General features: G+C 57.6%; 1 long non-coding RNA gene across 1 annotated transcript; it reads left to right on the top strand.

The window, feature by feature from the left end:
* Positions 1 to 2,158: 2,158 nt before the first annotated feature.
* On the top strand, positions 2,159 to 10,087 carry LOC131423515 (uncharacterized). Its single transcript, XR_009225206.1, has 3 exons — positions 2,159 to 2,275; positions 8,502 to 8,722; positions 9,470 to 10,087. It is a non-coding gene; the product is annotated as an uncharacterized LOC131423515 (long non-coding RNA).
* Positions 10,088 to 22,606: the final 12,519 nt, after the last annotated feature.

The following is a 22,606-nucleotide window of genomic DNA, read 5'->3' as shown; positions in this document are numbered from 1 at the left end:
GCATTTCAGCAATCAATTTCAGCCATTACATCTGCACCAATCAGCGCCGCCCAAGCTCCGGGCCCGGGGCGGGGCTCGCTCTTAAGGTGGTCCCGGGTCCTGGCTGCTGAGGCCCCCGCCACGGACCCGCACTACCCCGGCGCTGGGGTCCCCTGCTCCCGCCTCGCCTCGGGGTCCGGCGCCAGTGCACTGGGGGCGCGTCCTGGCCTCCGGGCCCTGGGGGCTGGAGAGGGCGCGGGCGGAGGAGAATGGCGGGAGCTTGGCTTTGTTCACCCCCCTTCCCATTCACACTGTTCTCAACTCCCCACCCCCAACTGGAGCGAGACCTGCCGGGTGGGCAGGGGGCGGGGAGGTGGGCGGCGAGCGGTGCGGGGCGCTCAGACAATGGGGTCGCCTGGCAAAGCCCCTGGACGCGCCACGGAAAGTCTCTAAGTGTCTGCTGCTCCTCAGCCCTGGAGTGAACCCTCCCTCTGCTCTCCACTGGCGGCGCCCGAGCTGGCCCGGCTGGGGATTTTGCTGGAGGTTAAAGCAGACCCGGAACCCCGAAGTTCGGGTTCTCCTGGAGAGACCCCGGCTCTTGCTCTTTCCTCCTTACTAGGGCACGCACAATTGTCCCTTATTGCCACTGTCTGGGGTTTCCGGTTCTCAGCTTCTGGCTTCGGTTGGAGGAGCCACGATCACTCTGCCACTTCATGCGGGGATGCGGGGGGGCGGGGGGTGGACATTGGAGGAGCCCAGCGCGGGAGCGGCCAGGCGTAGCCGTAGCGGTAGTGGCTGGGAGCCTCGAGAAGACCCGCGCGTAAAGGGCGCACGGGTCGGCCGCAGCACCTTGCTCCAGCCACCGGGGCCAAGGCCCAGGCCCTCTCCCGGCGCGAAGTTGGCCTCCTTAAGAGATCAATTAAACTGAAGAGGCCAAAGAACGGAATTGGGTTGTGATACTAAAATCAATAGGAGTAATTTAATATCTGCCCTGCTCTTTATGAAATATTTATCCCAATAATCTTAGTTAAAATGTTTAGATCTTCCTGATCCCCACCGAGGCTGAAATCTATCTTGCAATTAGAAGTTGAAAGTTGGAGGTGATGGAGGAGAGTGTTTATTCTGGGTGCATGTGTCCGTGCCCACGCGAGCCTGTATGTGTGCGTGCGTGCGTGTGTTTTCCGCTCTGAAGAGTAAGTAGGAGACAGGAGCAGGGAGAGGCCTTTCATTTTCTTTGCCATAAAATTGCACCAGGCGATCTGGCTAACAGACCTACACTCTTAGGAGAAAGGGAGGAAAAAAACAGAACTTTCTTTGGAGGGTCCTGATATCGCTATTAAATCTAAATAAAATTAAGCATGGTGTATAAAGTGCCTCCTTCCCCCCCACAAAAGAAAGTGTTTATCGCCCAAGTCTGTCTAGCGTTTGCTAAATTGCGCATGAAATCTGAAATGAAATAAACGTTATAATAAAACCAACCCCTGAGCCCTTTTTATTTAAAAACCTCGGATTAAGCACTCCACAGTCGCCGGCGCGAGTTAAAAAGTTACCATGTCGTGCGCACCATTCACGGCTCCCCCCGGAGCTGCAGCCAGCAAGGTGACGCTGGGAAAAAGGGCTCAACTTAGGAGGTGAGAGGAGGGAGCGGCAGGGGGCAGACTCTCCTGGGACTTCCCAAGACCCCCCCTCAAAAAAAAAAAAGAACAGATACTAAAACCCAACAACTTTAAAACTCAAAGATGAAGCAAGCTCAGGTCCAAGGTCCTTCCTGGAGTCCACAGATATCTATATATTTTTTTCTTTTTGAAATTAAAAATGAAAATCACCCCCACCAAAAATGGGGCCCATAAATAAGCACCAGGAAGAAGTATTTGTACAGGGTGGTGGAGTTTTAAAAGGATTTTTCTGCAGGATCAGGTTGTTGGTCTGTGATTAAATATTGATTTTGTGTAATTAGTTTTCATGTGAACTATCCTCTTGCTGATAGCTTAGAGGTTTCAGAACTAGAGAAGAAATGGAATTGGACATGGAAATTATTACTTAGCAAAGTGACAGGAAAGGGAGGGCCGGAGCAAAGACTGGGACTTGGCTGATCTAGGCACAAAGAAATCAAGGACCTGAGAAGGCCTCTGGTGACCCCCTCCCAGGGCTCCTGGGCCACAGCAGGGGAGACGGGGGACCTCCTGGGCAGGAAGGGGGCCCAATGGGGGGATGAATGGCTGTCGTGAGGAGGACCCCTCCCGGGCAAAGGCCTGTGCAGAGTCTACGACACCAGGTCACCACTTGGCTCTGGACTGTGAGTGTACCAGGAGGCAGCCGTGTGCGACGGGAGAGTGGGGGCCCGCCCGGGCCTGGAGTGGTGGGGGTGGGGAGGGCTGGCCTGCAGCCGGGGGAGAGCCATGACTTCAGGCCGGGCGGGCGGGCGGGGGTCCCCTGCACACCTGGGCAGGTTTCCTGTGCGCCCCAGGGAGGGGGGTGTGGGAGTATTTTTCTGGGGCCGTTTCCAAGACTTGGCTCTGCGAGGTGTGTGTGTGTGTGAAAGGAGGGTGTGTTGGGCCGGCGTGTTTCTGTCCGGGTGTGTGTCTGAGTCGCCTTTCTTGAACACTGGGCATGTTGTGCGGGGCGTGTGGCCGCGTCCTGCACTGCGTCTTCCCCGGGTGACACTCCCAGGCCTTCTGTGTGTCTGTCCGTGGCGGCGGGGCCGCGCCCGGGGCTGCGTGTCAGCTCTGTCTTGCGCCCCAGCCCGGGGGGCGCCCCTCTCTGGGATCTGCCTGCGCCCCTGCTCGCTTGTGTCCTTGTCCCTCTCTGCAGGTGTGAGCCGTGTGCCTGTGCCTGTGCCCGTGCCCAGCCGGGGCCGGGGAAGCGCTGGCGTGTCTGTGCACGGCGTGGGCGCCCCTCCTGTGCCTCCCTGCCAGGGCCGCGCAGTTTCTTGGGAACGGACACACTGCCCCCTAGCGCCCAAGGAGTGCAGAGTCCCGCCGGCGCAGGGCCGGGAGCCTCAGGGTCCCCCGCGGGCCTGCTCCCTCCTCTGGTTCCGAGTACCCCGCCCTCCAGGAGTGTGCTGGCAGCGGCTGGAGGGAACTCCTGGGGCAGGGAAGGTGGGGGGGGTGTGGACACAGGATGGAGCCCCAGGGCTGGTGACATGTGGGGAACTGTGTGGAATGGCCTCAGTAAGCTGCCCCAGGCTCCCTATACAGGCTGGGAGGTAGGGATGGTGGGACCGGCCAGATTGGGGGAGGGTCGCTAGTGACCCCCTACACACTCCAGGAAACGCAGCACCCAACACTGGTCACCCACTGGACACACAGGCTCCACACCTGCCCAGATTCCAGTCTTCTCTTCACCACTCTGAGCTGTGTGAAATATTGCCTTCTCTGAACCCTCAGTCTCCCTTTGGGAAAGGGGAAATGAAAGCCATTTTAAATGGGCTGTAAGATTGGAGGCAGAGTGTGACACACAGAAGGCTTCCATTTGATGGTAGAACCTCTTCTCACTAATTCCTCAGCATTTGAATCTAAAGAAGTGGAGAATAGAGAAAGGATCCCGGAAAGATCTGGTTTCTTTCTTTCTTTCTTTCTTTTTGGCGGGGGGAGTACTGGGGACTGAACTCAGGGGCACTCTACCACTGAGCCCCGGCCCCAGACCTATTTGGTATTTTATTTAGAGACAGGGTCTCTCTGAGTTGCTTAGCAACTCACTTTTGCTGAGGCTGGCTTTGAACTGGTGGTCCTCCTGCCTCAGCCTCCCCAGCCCCTGGGATTATAGGCCTGTGCCACGGCACCTGGTTTAAGATTTTTTTTTTCTTTGGAAAGGTCGGCCTTATTCACCAGCCAGGCTTTGAAACAAAGGCAACTCGCTTTGATGACCACCTCAATGCCCCCGCACCCCCATGCTGCTGTAGGTAGATGCACCTGGTCTGAAACCTCTGAGAAGCCCAGCTGTGGCCAGGACAGAGGAGAGAGGGGTGGTTGCTAGGTAACAGCATCCCCTCCTTCTCTCTACCCAGGATGCCTGATGTCTTTGGAGATCTCTTACTCCGTTGAATGAGTACTTACTGAATGCCTACTGTGTGCCGGACTCAGGGAACTCAGGGGAAAAAAAGAAAACAGTTCCGGCTCTTAAGCCAGATCAGAGGACGCCCAGTATTGGAGGTTCAAACAGTCATATCAATAAGGGACTAAGTAGCTATGCTGGGAGGAGAAATAGAGGAAAGTTCCCAAGGGGTTTTGAGGGTAGAATAGGAGTCTGACAACAGACAAAGCCACAGGACTTTCCAAGGAGATGGTGCGTGGGCAGGTTCAGAGCAGCAGTGGACCAGAAAGGGACTGAGGTCAGCAGGACCTGGATCAGAAGGACCTCGAGGGCGGCTGGGAAGTTTGGGCTGTTCTGAAGCGGTTTCAAGTACAGCCAGTGACAGGAACAAGCCGGAAAAGGTCTCTGGAGACCCGAGGGCCCCCCCTTGCTTTGCTTGTCACGGTGGACCCAGAAGCCGCTCCACCTGGTGTCCTTGGAAACCGGACAGGGAGGCACAGCCAGGCTGCTTACACAGACAGGTCCCCTTCACTTGGGGCTAGGAACTCTGCTCCCTGGTGGCCTGAGAAGGCTCCTGTCCTAGGTTCGAAACCTGCAAAGCCACCCTGGCCCCTGGCCAGCGTGAAGCCTGTCTACACGGTGTTAGGGAAGTGACAGTCTAAAAGGCACGGAGCTCAGTGACAGGCACAGAGCATGGATGGCATCCCGCGGCTATCTTGTGAAGTAAGTTCTATCGTTTGTTCTTTGTAGACCTGGGGATCAACCCCAGGACCTTGTGCATGCTAGGCCAGTGCTGTAGCACTGAGCTGCATCCCAGCCCTTGAATTTCATTGCCCTGGTCAACCTTGAACTTGAGATCCTTTTGCCTCGGCCTCCTGAGTGGTTAGATTTAGAGGCAAATTGTCCCTAGTCATGGATGGCTCTATTATTTCTCCCATTTTATAAAGAAGGAAGCTGAGGAACAGAGAGGCAAGGGAACTTGCCTAAGGTCACACAGCCACTAAGAGACTCCAGAAGACGAAGCTGGCAAGTCTGCAGCTTGGGCCTGGGTCTGCGCCACCAGAGTCTCCCAGCCCCCCCCCCCCACGCTGTCCTTAACTTCCTGCTTCCCAGGCTCTGGGGCAAACAGACCACAGGGTTAGGGACGGGGCACACCAGGGAACTTCCCTGAATGTGGAACAACAGGTGGCTGCTTCCCAGCTCAGTGGCCAGTGGGGCTCCCCGTCGTCTCACCATCACCTCCGCAGAGCAGCTCCACCTCCAGGGCCCAGGCTGGAGGCCCCAGGGCTGGCTCCTGCTTCTAACCCCTGGGCACACTCCAGGATCCCAACAGCACAGCCACATGCTTGGCTGTGACACAGAACCTCAATGGCACCAACTGGGCTGGGAGGCAGGCAGCTCAGTGGTCGGCCTGGCCAGCAGGGCTCCACCTCCAGAAAAAGCGGGGGGGGGGGGGGGGGGGGGGGGGAGGGAGAGGGGAGGGGAGGGGGAGGGGGAGGAAGGGAGAGGGGGAGGGAGGGAGAGGGAGAGGGGAGGGAGGGAGAGGGAGAGGGGAGGGAGGGAGGGAGGGAGGAGGGGGAGGGAGGGGCCACTCAATCGCTGGAGGCGCACAGCAATGACAAGGGCCACCCCTCTGCACAGTGCACAGCTGCTCCTCAGACTCCCTGAATCTTGAAAGCAGCCCTAGGAGGCCCTGCTCCCATCAGCCCCAGGACTGAGGCTGAGAAGCACAGTGACTGCCCCAGGCCTCTCGTGGCTGGGCCTGGTGTCACTCTGGGTGCCTGGACTCCTCAGGCGTCCCTCATCCCTCCGTCTCCTCCTACACAGCTTCTCTCCCCCAGCATCCAGCCATGAGCTTCCATTTTCCATTCTCTAAGCAGAGTGCGCTGACCCCAGGCCCGGGGCCCAGGCTGACTCAGACCAGCCCCCCAGGCTGCAAGTGAAGGCCCAGGAACTCCAGCCCGTCCAGCCTCCCTTGCAAGAGTTCTCACGCAGCAGGGAGAGGGGAGAGGAAGAAAAAGGAAGGGGGGGGGAGGGAGGGAAAACAAGCAGCCGGGTGTGGTGGTGCACACTGTCATCAAGCGCTCAGAAGGCTGAGGCAGGAGGATGGCCAAGTTGGAGGCCAGCCTCAGCAACTCAGCAAGATCCTGTCTTTTTAAACAGGGCTGGGGATGTGGCTCAGCTGTAGAGCAGTGAGGAGTGTGCACAGGGCCCTGGGCTCTCACACACACACACACACACACACACACACACACACACACACACACACACGAGGCACCAGCATTACACGCGCAGTCAGAAATGCAAACGCCGGCCAAGGTCATGATCACTGCCCAGGCCTCTTCTGCTGGGGACCGCGGCCTCCTCCTCCCTCTTCACTGTCTGTGCCCGCGGCCCTCAGGCCTTTGGTCTGGGAAAAGGAGCCTCTAAACACAACCAAGTGAGCAGGTGCCAGGGGAGCTGGGGTGACTCAGCGCTCAGCCCGACTCGGCTGTCCGTCCTCGGCACCCGTCCCTGTCCCCTGTGCCCTGTCAGCCCCTGGTTGGAGGCTCCTCCAGGCCACTGGGACAGGTGCTGGGAGAAGTCCTGTCCCCAGTGCCGAGGACCCCGCTCCCAGGAAGGAGCCCGCGCCTGATGCCAGACGGGCCTCTGCAGCAGCAGGCGGGCACCTGACGGGGACAGTCCCTGTGTGTCCAGCTGTCCCGCTCCCCTCTGCAGCCGGGAGGACGCGGCCTCAGTGGCCTCCCCTCCCCTCCCCTCCACTGCCTGGTCTGGAAACCCCGGCCCAGCAGCACCTGGGTCCAGCAGCCTCAGGGGGCGCGGGAGGGGGTCCAAGGTCATGGTCACTGCAGCCCTGGCCAGTGAGTGGAGGGGACGACAAGGAGGTTCCCGAGTGTGGAAAGGGGGCCTCCTCCTGGCACCTGTGGCAAGAGGGACACGGCCCCCAGCTCCTGGACATTCCCTGTGCACGGGGCGCCTCTGGGGTCCCCCAGGAAGCCGATTTCCAGTTTTGTTTTGTGAAGGGGCACCAGGGATTGGACCCGGGGGCCCTCGGCCTCCGAGCCCCGTCCCAGCCCTATTCCGAGTTTTATTCAGAGACAGGGTCTCACTGAGCTGCTCAGGGCCTGGCTAAGTTGCTGAGGCTGGCCTTGAGCTCTCGATCCTCCTGCCTCAGCCTCCCGAGCTGCAGTGGTTACAGGGGTGCGCCACGGTGCCCCGCTCTTTGTTTTAATATCTACATATTTAGCTGCAGATGGACCAGGGCCTTCATTTCGTGTATTTTTTATGTGGTGCTGGGGATTGAGCCCAGGGCCTGGCCCATGCTAGGCACTTGCTCCACCACTAAACCCCAATCCCAATTTTCACATCAACTCCGCAGCGGAAAGATTCCTGCGCCGCTTCACTGAGGGAACTTAGAGGAAGGCACAGCGTTCTGGGGAGCAGCCGGGAGGCGTCCTTCAAACTAAGAGCCCGAGGGCCCAGGCAGGACAGGGGAGGCCCAGGGTGGCCCTGGGGACCCCACCACGGCAGCCCCCTGTCAGGCTGCCAGGACGGTGAGGTGGAGCCTGGCTTGGGGGGCCCCCTCCCACCTGCCGAGAAAACAGAGCCCAAGGAGGGTGAGTCATGGCCCCCTCCACGAGATTCTTGGAAAAGTGCCCACGTGTCACCGTTGGGCTGTGACACTGTGGCCAGCTGGCTCTTCCTCTAGATGTTCTGTGCGCAGCAGGGGAAGGCAGGGTGGCCCAGGGTGGGTGCGCTGCAGGCCTGGCCCCTCCCGGGGCCTCAGTTTCCCCATCTGTCCAATGGGAAGGAAAAGAGTCCCACACTGTCGTCGGCAGGGTGGGGCCGAGGTGGCCGAGTCCTCAGCACACAGTTGACACTCGGTGAAGGGCTCCACCTGGGGAGGGAGGCCTGGCCGGCCCTGCACCCTTGGCGACCAGGAACCCTCAGGTGGGGCTGGCCTCGCCTGGCCAGGGCCACCCCTCCGCTGCCTCTGCCCCAGCAGGAGCCACCGGGCCACCTGGGGAGCTGCGGGCACAGGCTCCAGACACCAGCGGCCCCCACCTCGGCTCCTATGAGCTCATCTGGGTTTGGTGACTTTGCAGCTGCCAAATCGCTCAAATGTTCCAGCCCTCCGCCCCTTCCCCAGGCGGAAAGCCACCGGCCATCACGCAGGCACCGCTCCGAGGAGCCCCGGAGAGGATGCGGAGACGGATGCGGCGTTGGGGGTCTCGATCATCCCGATGAAACGTCCCCCAGATCACAGGAGAGGGGCAGGGAGGGGCGGGGCGCAGGGCACAGGGACGCTCCACAGGAGCCCTGGACCCCTCCTGCCCTGGTGTGACTCTTCCCGCTTCCCCAGGGGGGTCCCTGGTGGAGGGGGGGTCTAGACGTGTCCACACACATGTGCGCACCCACAGCCACGCAGGTGTGTCCCCATCCTGTCCATTCCCAGCTGCTGGCTGTTGAAATCTCTGTCCCCGTCCCAGGGCCTGACCACCACCCTCCCCACTGGATCTAAATCCCAGCAAACCAGACCGCACACCCACAGCCGCACCCCACCACCCACACCCAGGAAACAGCCTTTGAAAATAAAAATCAGTCGGGTGCAGTGGGGCACACCTGTCATCTCAGCGGCTCAGGAGGCTGAGGCAGGAGGATTGCAAGTTCGAGGCCAGCCTCAGCCACTTAGGAGACCCTAAGCAACTTGGTGAGGCCCTGTCTCTAAATAAAGAATAAGAAGGGCTGGGACATGGCTCAGGGGTTAAGTGCCCCCGAGTTCAATCCCTGATACCAAATAAATAAAGAAAAGGAAAGGAAACCCTCATTCCTCACTCCCACAGTCTCTGGGCTCTGGCACCTCCCCACGCCAGCCCGGCCACGCTGGCCCCGTTCCTCCCTTCCTGCCTTTGCAGGAGCCGTGCCCAGGGCTTGAGGGCTCTTGGCTCAGTTAGGGTCAGCTGAGCCAATCCTTCCCGGCCACTTACACCTGATGGCCTTAACTTGAGGTGCTCTCCTAGGTTCGAGGTCTGGGTGTTGTCGTCACCATCAGACCCCCCACCCCAGGGCCAAACATGGGTGATTTCTGGGCACCATGCAAACTGAGTTCCAGTGAGCCCCCTGCAGCGAGGATACCAGGACCTTGTTGTCTAAAGCCTTTAACTAAGCACTTACTATGTGCCTGGGTTCCAGTGGCTCCCTGCCATCCTTGGCTCTCCTGGGCTGGTGGACAGGGCTCCAGTCTCTGCCTTCTCCTGGTGTCCCTGTGTCCAAACATCTCCCTTCTTATGAGGGCAGTCCTGTGGGTCTGGGGGCCCACTGTAATCCAGCATGACCACATTTAAACGTGATCACATCTGCAAAGACCCTGTTTCCAAGTAACGTCACACTCGTGGGTTCAAGGTGGACATGAGTATCAAGGGGACACTGTTCGTTTCAGCACATCCCATTCTTTCAGTGTACTGGAAGGGATTCCAGAGGCACCGGCTTTTCCAAGACGCGCTGGATCAACCGCACAGGAGAAGGCTCTGCGGTCTTGTGCAGGTGTGGCCGGGTGTCAGGTCGAGTTCACTGAGTCGCACAGACACTCCGCCCCAGCTCCGGTCCGTCTGCATCCATCTCCTACGACGTTCAATACGTCTGTCCACCCATGAACCAGAAACCCAGGAGCAGGCCCTGCCGCCGGCTCAGGGCGGACCAGCCAAGGAAAACTTGATGAGAACGCAGCTCGTGGTGGGAGACGGGCCCCAAAGAGTTTACAATTATTTTATAAAATAATCAGAATTATTTTGATCCTAATTGTGTCACAAACATTTGATCATAACTGTATACAATGTGTCATCGGTTTCTGTTGTTTTGATCAATTGGATGCCAATAATAATTGCACTAACTTAAACCTGAAGAAGTCACTGTCTTTCCCAGGGCCCTGTAAACCCGGGAAATGGAACAAGTATGAAAACTTTAAAAAAGATATAGTTTGGGGCTGGGCTGGTGGCTCAGTGGTAGAGTGCTTGCGTGACATGTGTGAGGCCCTGGGTTTGAGTCTCAGCACCACATAAAAACAAATAAAATAAAGGTCCATCAACAACTAATCTATATCTATACATGTATATCCTTTTTTTTTAAAGATATAGTTTGACCTGAGTGGGATGAGGGTTTGGACGATCTTTTTTTGGTACCAGGGATTGAATTCAGGGGCGCTCAACCACTGAGCCACATGCCTGGCCCTTTTTTATATTTTATTTGGAGACTGACTCACTGAGTTGCTTAGCACCTCACTATGAGGCTGCATTTGAACTCATGATCCTCCTGCCTCAGCCTCCCAAGCTGCTGGGATGACAGGTGTGTGCCACAGCACCTGGCCAAAAGTCACTTTTTAAAATGGGATTGAAACACACCTGTCCAAACACTAGCTCGCTCTTTCTTTCTTTCGTTTTAAAAATATCTTTATTTTGTTTGTTTATTTTTATGTGGTGCTGAGGATCAAACCCAGGGCCTCGCACATGCTAGGTGAGCGCTCTACCACTGAGCCACAACCCCAGCCCGGCTTTTTCTTTCTAATAATTGTTTTAACATTTTGGTTTTCTTTTTTAAAAATCTTATTTATTTGTTTATTTATAGGTCGCACTGAGGATCTAACCCAGGGCCTCACACATGCTAGGCAAGTGCTCTACCACTGAGCCACAACCCCAGCCCCCTAACATTGACTTTTAAAATGAGTAATTCACCAGCAACTAGTGCATCCATCACACTGTGTAGCCTCCACCTCTCTCCAGCTCCAAACACTCACATCCTTCCTAAAAGGAAATCCCACTTCTCATTCCTCCCTTCCCTGGTATCCTAGCAACCATGAATCTCCTTTCTGTCACTGGGGATTTGCATACTATGAACACCTCATGTAAATAGAATGACACAATATGTGGCCTCCTACGCCAGGCTTTTTTTAAGTGGCAAAATGTTTTCATAATTCATCCACATGGTAGTGTGTTTCAGCATCTCGTCCCTTTTCATGGCTGCATACTATGCCAGCATATAGCTAGATTACACTTTTTTTTGTCCCCGTTATTGAACCCAGGGGCCCTCCACCACTGAGCCCACCCGAGCCCTATGCTGTGTTTTATTTAGAGACAGGGTCTCACTGAGTTGCTTAGCACCTCACTGTTGCTGAGGCTGGCTTTGAACTTGAGATCCTGCTGCCTGAGCCTTAGATCGCTCTGTATTTATCCATCTTTGGTGGACGTTTCTGAGTCCTGTTGGCTGCTGTGGACACGTGTGGAAGTGAAGGTGCTTCTCTTTGTTTCATGTTGCTTTGTGGTGCTGGGACTGAACCCAGGGCCCTCCACCTGCCACCGAGCTACACCCCCAGCCCTAAGCTGCTTGTTTTTAAGCATATGATGTGCCAGGCGCGGTGTGGGCGCTGCAGGAGCAGCAGATTTCTCTAGAAACATCCTGCTCCCTGGAGCCCCGGGTCTGTGCATTACAGCGGGTGACAGACGTGTGGATCGTGAAGCGCGTCACCTTCTGGTGGCTCCTTTTTGGAGCCCCAACTCTGGCCTCAACAAATCTTCGGCTGCACAAACGAGAGAATGACAGAAGCCGAGTCTTGGCCTTGTCCCCTACGGGCCCTCCAGGGCGGGCAGAGGCGCACAGTAGGTCCCCGCCATGCCTTTCCTGGGTAAGTGGCCCTGCACAGGTGCGCCTCAGCCCCGAGGTCCCAGCCCAGCTGTCCGCTGGCCGAGGTCCCACTTGCTCCACATCTGGACGTGGAGGAGGCTGGGACTCGCCAGGGAAGGGGGTCACCATGTCACATGCAGTGCCCCTTCCCACCAGGACCCAAGGTTCCATCTCATGCAGGGGCCACGGCTGCTCAGCCTCCGGGGCACAGGGTGCAGGTCTGGGGTCAGCATCAGCTGATGAGCTTTCGGGGACGTCCCCACCGGCCGTGCGCCCCGCACACACAGGTCTCTTTGTTGCAAAGGAGACAGGACAGGGGGCGCACGAGGAAGGAGCCAGCAGACCTGGGTGGGGACCTGCGCTGGGAAGTCCCCAGGGCCAGCCAGCCTCCCACTGTCTTAACAGTAGTGCGCCGCAGTCCGCGGAGTCCCTCTGGGCGCGCCTGCGGACACCTGCTCCTTCTGAACCGCCTCCCCTGGACTTGGCCCCATTTTACAGATGGTGAAACTAAGGCCTGGGGTCGGCTCAGGCAGGGCTGTAGGATCTTCCCAAGGGCCTTCTGTGTCCTCTTCGTGCTGCTGACAGCTCACATGAGTCCCCCTCCCAAGCTCTGCCCCACAGGGCACCCAGGAGGCGTCCGAGGACCACCTGGTCCCAAACACTCCTGTTCCTTCAAATTGCACATGGGCTCCCCCCACCACTCCTCCCCCGCTGCCTTCCTACCTGGCCTGAGCAGCTCCCTCGGTGCCAGATCTCACCCCAAAACTGAGATTTTTTTTGGTACCAGGGATTGAACTCAGGGTCCCTAGACCACTGAGCCCCGTCCCCAGCCCTAGTTTGTATTTTATTTAGAGACAGGGTCTCACTGAGCTGCTTAGGGCCTCGCTGTGGCTGAGGCTGGCTTTGAACTCTTGATCCTCCTGCCTCAGCCTCCCGAGCTGCTGGGATGACAGGTGTGTGCCATCGTGCCTGGCTACTCAGAGCTTTTAACAAGGGACAGGGACAGTCCCTGAGCCATGCAGTGTCCTAAAGCAGGCAGACATGTCCACTACCCTCAGAGGCAGAGGAGCACTGGGCAAATAACTTGGTCTTGAATCAGAAACACCAGCTGTGATTAGGGACGGAGGTGCACACCAGTGGTCCCAGCGCCTCAGGAGGCAGAAGCAGGAGGATCTCAAGTTTGAGGCCAGCCTCAACAGCTTAGCGAGACCCTATCTCAAAATTGAAAAATAAAAGGGCTGGGGATGTGGCTCAGTGGTTAAGCACCCCTGGGTTCAATCCCTGGAACCAAAGAACAAAACAACTTAAAGGCAGCACCAGCTCTGCCCCAATCCTAACAGGCTGTGACCGAGGCAGAGACAGAAGCGGGTTCAGGTTCATTGGGAAGAGAAGCTCTGACGGCCATGCCCCTGCTCTCCCACGCCTGGACACCTCCCCAGGAGGACTGAAAACAGGTGGCCCAACAAAACAGGGACACAAAGGTCCCTAGTAGCATTCTTCACAACAGCCCAAACCTGGAACCACCCACATCTCCTCCAACAGAGGGCTGAAGGAACCACGTGGTCTATCCGCACAGCGGAGTAATTCGCAGCTGTGAACAAGGAGTGACGGAAGCCCTCTACATGTGACCGCGAAGATGAACCTCGAAAACGTCACACTATGCAAGAGAAGCCAGACACCAAGGGTCAGGCATGGCCGGATTCCCCTTGCATGAAACATCCAGAAGAGGCAAGTTCAGACACAGGAAGCAGCTGAGTTCCGTCCGGCGTGCTGGGTGACCTGGGGCAGCCAATGTTCTGCTCTGAACATCCCGGGCATTAGAGTCATTATTGCCTTGACCCTGCCGACCTCATTGGGCTCCGGAGGCTCACACAGGGGACCATGGGCCACAGTATAAAGTGCCGCAACGAGGCTGTAATTGCCCAAGGAACAGCACGGTGGCAACAGGAGCACCCACGAGTAGATTCCTTGGGCTCCCCAAACAGCTAGACGCCCCTGACGTTGGCCAAACTTTCCCCCCATTTTCAAAGGGCCCTCGTCTGCGTTCTTCAACAAATTCTCTGGAAAAAAAGAAAAAAAAAGTCCAGGGATGAGAGAGGATCCTCCAAGTCTGACCTGCCAGCGTGTCTCCCCTGGGTGTCTGTCAGGAGGACCAGGGAGCCCACGAGGGTCTGCTCCTGTGAGCTGAGAGCAGGTCTGTCTCCTGGCAATCTGTCCTGGTAAGGGCACAGCAGCAGCAGGAGCGCCCCCTGCTGACACTATGTGGTATAAGCTATGTTCCTTCTCACCTCTGAGCCTTTGCACATGCTGTTCCCTATGCCTGGAATGCTCTTCCCTGGCATTGGCTTCTTATTGTGGCTCTAACAAAACACCACAAAGGCTTAAAATAACACAGTCCTCCTGTCTGTCGGCTCTAGGGATCTGAAGTCCGACATGGGCCTGGCTAGGCAGTTACCAAGGTCCTGGCAGGGCCAGGCTCCTCTCTTGAGGCTCCAGAGGGGATTCTGTCCTCTTGCCTCTTCCAGCTTCTGGAAGCTTCCATGTCCCTTGGCCCCTGCTGGAGACACTGCGTCTCTCCAGCCACCCACCCTGCTCACCTCTCCCTCTGAATGTGGTCAGGGCGGGGTTGCTCATTTTAGACTCATGGGATTAAACTGGGCCACCTGGATAACTCAGGATAATGTCCCCATCCCCAGATTCCATAACTGTGTCCTCAGCAAGACTCCTTAGGGGCAGGAGCTGTCTCCATCACCTGCACATCCCCAGGGCGCCTGGCCAACACAGACCAAGCTCTCAGGACACAGCCATGGAGTGGGTGAGCCTGGGTCCCCTCCCACCTCTGCTCTTCCTGGCCGTGTGGCCCCCAAGCCCAGGGTGGCTGGCCCAAAGTGGGTTTGTATGGTGGCTTTGGAAATTGTTGCAAGAACTAAATCAGATGAGGCCCCAAGGCACACAGTAGGTGTTCAACTAAATGGCAGTTACTTTTGCTCTTCTGACTGTTTTGTGGAGACAGGTTCTGCGTCATGTGGTCCTTGGGGTTGATCCCAGGCCTCCGAGTTCTCCATCAAAGAATCAGGTTATAGGAAAACAAAATAGAGTGGGATTAGCTGTCCTAAGGTAGAGTGGCTCAGTGGCCAGTCTCCGGAACAGACACGGAAACACCAAGGGCCGCCTTTGGAGGACCAGCGAGAAGCCTGCAATGAGAGTCTTGGCTGCGTCATCAGCAAGAAGAACACAAGAAAGCATTTCAAAAGCATCTGTCTGCCCAGGCGCGGTGGCCCACGTCTGTCATCCCAGTGGCTCGTGAGACTGAGGTAGGAGGATTGCAAGTTCAAAGCCAGCCTCAGCCACAGCGAGGCCCTAAGCAGCTCAGTGAAGACCCTGTCTCTAAATAAAATGCAAAATAGGGCTGGGGCTGGGGCTCAATGACCGAGGCCCCTGGGTTCAATCCTTGGTACCCCCTCAAAAAAATTTTTATGTGCACACAGTAGGAGCTTCTATCCAGCACCAGGCAAATTGGATTGGAGGCAAATTTCTGACCTTGGTCAAGTCACTTCAAGTTTGGGGACATGGGAATCAGAGGAGGACTCACTTGTGAGAAGGAGCTGAGAGGAGGGATAGAGACGCCCCCTTGGCACCTGGCGGGTGTGCCCAAGGGTGAGGCCACTGTGGGCTCTGACAGTCCAAGGAAAGTCCTGCCCTCATGGAGGGGGGGCTGGAGACGGGGCCTCTGGACATCCCCCAAGGTCGGCGTCAACTTCCCGTCAGGCGGCGACTCCTGCTTGATTCCTGACTTTGGAAAGTATCCCCCTGGCACTTGCAGCTCTTGATCCGAGCCCAGTGTTGAAGTTATTACAGGTTTTTTCCCTCTTCTTCTCCTCTTCTCCTTTTTGACAGCTGGAGTCAAAGAAGCTGTTTTTGAATTTCAGGAAGAGAAACACACGCATGCAGCCACCCAAACAGAGTCAGCCTGCAGGACAGAATGTCCCCTGTGGTCCAGAGCAGGAGGCCCCGCCCCCAGCCTCACAAACACTTAGTGTCACTGCGGGTTATGTAAGCGCGGTTTGGGGCCGTGAGCTTGGACCTGGCCTGGGGTTTGGAGAGAGTCTGGGTGAGGAACTGTTTGGCTCAAAATAAACCCAGAAGCTCAAGGCAAGGGGGGAAAACAGAAGTCCCCAAGGCTCGGGCACAGGGACTATTTAGGCGAATAGTTTGGAGTGTGCAGGACTCAGAAAAGGCAAGGCGGATTTGGCCACTGGCTCTTGGGGTCCATCATGCAAGGGGTTGGGGCTGAGGGCTGAGGGTGTCACAGTTGACCCCTTCCATGGGTCCCGTGGCTCCTGGAAAGGAAACACCGATTCTTTTTCCTTTGAGGTGTACCAGGGATTGGGGTGTAGTCTGTGTCCAGCCCTCAGTAGCCTGATGCAGGGACTCGAGTGTCAACCCACCCCTGTAAGGTAAGTGGCTCTGACGGGGCAGTGACCCAGGGAGCCCGGGAGCCTCCCAGCCGACTTGCTCTAAGCCCACGGCTCTCTCTGCAGCCCCAGGCCTGGCTGCCTCTGGGCACCCACGGGGCCTGCTCAGGCCTGGCCTGAAGCCAGCTGGGTGGGCAGAGGCGGGTGGAGGACACACGCCTGGCTCCTTGCCCTTGGGTCACCATGGCGGTGATCTGTGGCCACAACCACAGAAAGAAGAGCACTCTTGGCCACCGCTGGCTCCTTGCCGGGCGTCACACAGCCTGGCCTCCTGGCCTCCGTGTTAGTTTCACTTGGTTCCTCGGCCACCCACCACGGGGCGCCCAGGTTGCTCTATGCTGCTGTTCCTCCCTCCGGGTCCCCAGAAGCGGACCTGGGGCAAGGACCTGGGTTAGGAAGACTAAGTCAGGAGGGGGACTTGAGGGAGGAGCAGAGCCAATAAAGGATGCGGGCACGGGGTCCGGCCTGCCGGGGGCCCAGGGACACTGGGTCACCTCAGTTGACCCACAGGTGGGGCAAGGGAGCTGGGTGTCCCCACCAATGCCATCCTTCCCTGGCTGGAGACACCAGGGGCCGCGGGTCTTCTGGTCAGCCGCCCACTTGTCTGGCGGGAGAGCATAGGGCCCTGCTCAGGTGACCTCAAGGGTGGCCTAGGATGTGGGTGGGGCACAGGTGACAGGAACTTGATCCACCCATCCAGTCTGCTGGGCACCTGCGTGCCTGCTGATGCCCTGCTCTGAACAGACACAGCCGGGAGGGCAGGGCCACCAAATACTAGCGTGTCAGGTGCCACAGGAAAATGTCAACACGCCATGTTTGCAAAGTCCACACGTCAAACGTCACCAGATTTTGCCTTCCCTGCTGTGGCAGAGCGGGCATGTGCATGGCCTTGAAGCTCTGGTCTTTCCACCCCTCAGCTGGACAGGGAATTGGCGCCCATCTCATAGGACTGGACCCCAAGGTTCGTGGAAACCGCCAGAAACAGGGGACCCTCTGTCGCTGAGGTTCATCTTCTATTTTTCTCTTCTTATCACCAGAGCTCACCACATCCAGGACACATCAACTACAAACTCCACCTTAATTTTATTTTAATTAATTTATTTACTTATTTTGGTCCCAGGGATTGAACCCAGGGGCCTCGACCACTGAGCCCCGTCCCCAGCCCTGTTCTGTGTTTTATTTAGAGACAGGGTCTCACTGAGTTGCTTAGGGCCTCACTGTTGCTGAGGCTGGCCTTGAACTCGAGATCCTCCTGCCTCAGCCTCCCGAGTCACTGAGATGACAGGCGGGGGGCCACTGTGCCCGGCCCACATCTCAATTTGAAAGATGTGAAGAAAGGAGAACTTCTTGGGTAGATGGGTGGGGCCTCCTTCCAGTTTTGCGGATGAGGACATTCTTCACTATTTTCTGTGGTGCTGGTCCCATGAGGGCCCAGGGCCTCGTGCTAGGCAGACGCCCTACCACGGAGTCACATCCCGGGTCAGGACATTATTGGGGTCTAGGGCAGGGATCGAACTAGCCCATTCTTCCCATGTTCCCTGCTTCCTGCCCCAGGGTTGGGGTCCTCACCAGGTCACCCCAGGGTCAGGCTCAGGCAGATTCTGCTGTCAATGCCACATGGCACGAGGAGACGCTGCCGTGATGAACCGAGTTCTGCCGTGTCAGAGAGAAGCCGGAGTCGCCAGCACTGCGCCAGTGGGCCACACCCTCCTCCTGGCCTCGGCCAAGATGACTCAGCCCCAATCATCCCCCCAACTGTCCCACCCGTGGGGACTCCAGCTGGGGCCTCCTGCCCCAAACCTGCAGAACTGGATCCTCAGGCTGTGGATGTCGAGATGGAGAGGAGTGTCCCATGCTCGGAGGAGGCACACTTGGCTCTTTGCCCTTGGGCCACCATGGCCCTTATTATTTTAATTAATTTAAAAGCTCTTGTCCATTGTCCGGCCTTTTCCAGTGCTCCTCCCCCTCCTCTGCCTCCTGCTCCTGGCTCTGCACATGCCCTGTGGTCAAGGGCCTCGGTGATGGTGACATGGTGAAGGCTGCTGCTGAGAATGACCTCCCTTTGGGGATACAGGTTGGCCCAGGGTGACCTGCCTGGGGAAGGGACATAGCAAATTTGAAGCCTCGAGGAGGAACCTTTGAAGTCCCGGGGACTTCATCCAGGGCCCTTTTTCCTTTCCTTTGGGACAGGGCCTTGCCGAGTCCTGGAGGCTGGCCTCCAGTGTGCTCCTCCCTCCTCAGCCCTGCCAGGCTGCTGGGACGACAGGTGTGGCCACTGCACCCAGGTAAAGATCTGGAGCATTTTGTGCGTGACATTCTGGTTAGGGGTGTTCAAAATCTGTGCGAGTATCCCCAAATTTGAAATAGCTGAAATCAGAAGCACTTTTGGTCCCAAGCATTTCCAATAAGGACTATGCCCAGTGTGTGCCCTATGGATGCCACAGTCCTGTGACGGGAACCAGGGTTGCTTGGAGACCCTGGGAAGGCAGGTCGTGGCCCCTGGACTCCTCACTGCTCAGGCTGCGTCCGTGTGGCCTGGGGGATGCCCCACCTGATCATTTCTAGTTGGCAGGCCACAGGAATGATGGAGTCCCTCAGGGGCACTGGGGAGCAGCTCAGTGTCGTGACTAGACAGCCCTCAACCCGCCTGTCCCGCTCCTTGCTGCCAGACAGGTGCTAGCACATTTGAACATGGTGTCACCCTCCCAGGCCGTCCCCAGCCCTTCACGTGTGTACTGAACACTCAGGACCCAGGCAGCACTGGGCTGGGTCAGTTCTCCTCGTGGCTCATCTGCAACTTTGTCAATCTTAATTTTCAAGACCCATGTTTTTTTGGCAAGTGTAGTAACAGGTTTGGTTTTGGGAAGCAGCACTGGGGATGGGACTCAGGGGCGCTCTATCACTGGGGTACACCCCAGTCCTTTTCATGTGTTGAGATAGGGCCTTGCTAAGTTGCCCAGGCTGGCCTCGAACTTGAGATCCCCCTGCCCAAGCCTCCTGAGGAGCTGGGATTACAGGCATGGCCACTGTGCCTGGCCGGGGCACTCCTTTTGATGGCTGTGTGATATTCTGAGCCACAAACAGCTCTTGTCGATTCTCCCATGGATGGACAAGCGAGTTCTTTCCAGCCCTGCTCTGTGACACGCGCCACTTTCTTCATTCATCTACAAAATGAGGTGCCACAGATGGCTTCCGAGTTTCCAAGGGCTGGCCAAGTGAAATGCAGCCCTCTCCTCCAAGTTCCCAGTCAGTCATAGGGACAGGATTGGCACAGGCCCCAAGGAACCCAAGAAACCAAGGCTGAGTGCTGGCTCTGGTGGGGGGGTGCTGGCGCAGTGGGGGGTTCACTGGGTAGACGGGGGAGGGGAAAGGCAGCGGAATGAACGGGGCAGAGCTCTCCGGCGCTCATAGATGAACCCAGGACCCGTGAACTCCGCGACACATCCAACCAAAGGAACAGGGAGTCGTCCTCCGCGGCCTGATGTCGGGATGTGCCCTACTTTCGCGGATAACTACAAAGAATCAAATTTCCTGGAAAACTTCACTACATGGTGGAGTTAGTTGGGTGTCAAATGAGCGCCTCGGCCTCCACCCAGCCTTTGGGGCCTCCACCCTGCTCCTCGTGGCCCCTGGAGCTGCAGGAGCTGGAAGGCCAAGGGGCGCTGTGGGGGGAGGGGGCAGCCGTGTGGAGGGACCCCAGCGGGCTCTGCGGGGCGGTGACCACACGGCAGCAGGCCAGGCGATCCTGTCTCCTGCCGTTATTTATGTCGCTACAAACTCCAGGAAGTCCTGGCTGATGTACAGCCCCGTCCGTCCCCCATCCCCGCGGTCTGGAGGGCAGGGCCCACGTGGTGGCGGATCTAGATCTTGTTACAGGAAAGAGACCAGAGCCCAGGGCTGGGGAGCTCGGGACAGACCGACGGCCGTGCAGACGCTGCCACATGCTTAATGTGCTCCAATTACACAGAACGCTCCAGAAATCACCGCTCTGGGGTGAGCGAGGGCAGTGGCCATCACCACATTTGGGCAGCCCTGTCCAGGGTGAGGGTCTTCGCAACTGCTGAGCGGCTCCCGAGAGGGCGGCCTAGGCTCACAGGGGCCAGTGCACCGCTCACGGGTCCGTGTTTCCCGGACATCGAGCACCAAGCTGGCTCCAGGCGGGAAACAAATGAAAACAGGCTCCCAGGACCTTCCAGTCTAGTGGGGACACGCACGCACATGGCAGCGGTGTGAACGCTAGGAATCAAGGCAGATGGAAGGGTCCAGAAAGGCCCCGAGAGGTGGGAGGGAGGGAGCCGAGGGGCTGACAGATCTTCCAGGCAGGACAGCATGGGCTGGGGAGCTGCCTGGCAGGCGGGAGCAGCAGGTGGCAGGCCACGGTGGCTGGAGGGGGCAGAGGAGAGGGCCAGGGAGGATGCCCAGGGCCTCTGAGCTAAGCGGGAGTACTCTGGGCACAGGAGGGACGTGTCTTTGATACTTAAAAGAATCCCTGTGGTCTGAGGGGAAGCGGGGGCAAGGGACTCCTGAGCAGTCACCAGGGAGTGGGTGGTGGGAGGGGCTGGGCTGCAGCAGGGAAGTGGCATCACACGGGCTGAGGTGGGGCCTGAGGTGGGGCGGGCAGGACGTGTGGCACTGGCCCAGCCAGGGACCCGGGGCTGCTCGGTCGTACCCTGGTGCTCTCCACAGGGGTCTAGAACCTCAGTGTCCCCCTGCACACGTGCTGACTGCTACCACATCCAGGGGTTCGACCCTCTCAGGATGATCTCAGGCTTCTTGGACTCCTCGTCTCTGTCCCCTCCTGTCCTCTTGGTTTCGTGGACAGATAAAACCCACAGGAATAACCCTGCGCCTCTGCACCCACAAGGCAGGGCCGCGTCTCTCCATCTGCAGCCCAAGACACTAGAGCAGACGCGGCGACCCCTGCAGCCCGAGGCAGTGGGGCAACTTGGGGCAACACTGGGGTAGAGTTAGGTCACGGGACAGTCATCACCTGGGTGAGCCCTGCACAGGCTGAGGCGGAGAACCACGGTGCTGGCTCCCGCAGAAGCCATACACGGGTCCCCTGGCCCGGCCACTCCCAGGCTCCCAGCCCACCACCCGGGAGACCCCACACCTCTGCAGCAGCGGAGGCCTCTGAACATTTGAAAGGCCTACAGGACTTTGCTAATCAGGCACAAGGAGTCCAGCTTCTTGTTCTTCTTTGCCTATGACATGACGATGAGGGAAGCAAGAGCCCTTCCATTTTAGCGGGTTCACGGTTCCAGTCGGTTCCATTTTAGAATTTCTTAGATCTGATTCCTTATTTGTTCCATCTTGAAATTCTCAAGGTCTTCATTCCTTTAAAAATCCAGCCTAGATCTAATTCCCACGCCACTAGAATACCCTTGATCTCATTTCTAATCAAGTCCACCTCAGAACTCTGGAATCCAGTGAGGGAAATAGGTGTGGGTCACGCCCAGCCACGAGCATCTGCCTGTGCCTGATATTCCTCCATCTGTCTTTCTGAGTGGCAGCTGGAAGCCAGGCACAGAGCTGGGAACTGAGGAAAAAGAACCGGGTGGGGTTGGGTTGGGGGTGGTTAACACTCCTAAGTAAACAACGGCACCGTGTGCTAAATCCATGCGACATGTTCTCTAAATGCACTGTGCACCAGGCACACGCATGAGATGGGCTGGACCCCAAGGCCTGAGGCCTCGGGTTCTCCTTCAGGTCTGTAGGGTGCACACACAGGACGGGTGGGTTTGCCCAGATCTAATAAGGGGTTCGTCCGGAGGTGGGGTTGTGAGTGCTAAACCCAGGATAACAGATTCTGGGCACAATGGGGTGGTTGAAACCCCTCGAGTCAGGCATTTTTCCCTTTAGTACTGGGGAGCCAGGGCCTCATGCATGCTAGGCAAGAGCTCTGCCACCAAGCCACAACACGCCACAGTCAGAACCCTGTGCCCACTGTGAGCTCATCTTCCCTGGGCCAGGCTCTGAGTTCCAGCAGGAGGGAGGACAAGACTGGCTGGCAGAGGGCAGGTAATCCCAGGCCAGGGGAAGTCAAGACTTCCTGGGCAGCCACACCCATGGGGTCTGACGCCCCAATTCTGCTGACCTAGATGGGCTCCAGAGCCCCCCACCCAGCACAGCAGGACTGATTGGCCCAACTGGGTGGAGCGGGCCAAGCTCATCGATATGAGGGGCCAGTTTCCCAGCAGCCCCCAGCCGGGCACAGCTGAGCTACAGCTTCCGTGAGCTGCAGGGTATTTGGAATAGGGCTCAACCTTGGAGAAGTATTAATGAAAATGTCACAGGCACTAAAGTCAAAGCAGATGTGAAGCCGGCTACACGGGCAGACACAGCTGATAAGAAACAGCCCAGGAGAGAACAAAACCTCCTGAGATTAGGTCAAGGGCAGACCAAAAAGAAAAAAAGGCATCGGGGGTCCCCCATGGCAACTCGGA

This window comes from Marmota monax, unplaced genomic scaffold (assembly GCF_021218885.2).
Source record: "Marmota monax isolate L192 unplaced genomic scaffold, Marmota_monax_Labrador192_F-V1.1 WCK01_AAM20220418_F8-fsc00177, whole genome shotgun sequence".
Classification (NCBI taxonomy): domain Eukaryota; kingdom Metazoa; phylum Chordata; class Mammalia; order Rodentia; family Sciuridae; genus Marmota; species Marmota monax.
This window is presented reverse-complemented; position numbering and strand designations above follow the sequence as displayed.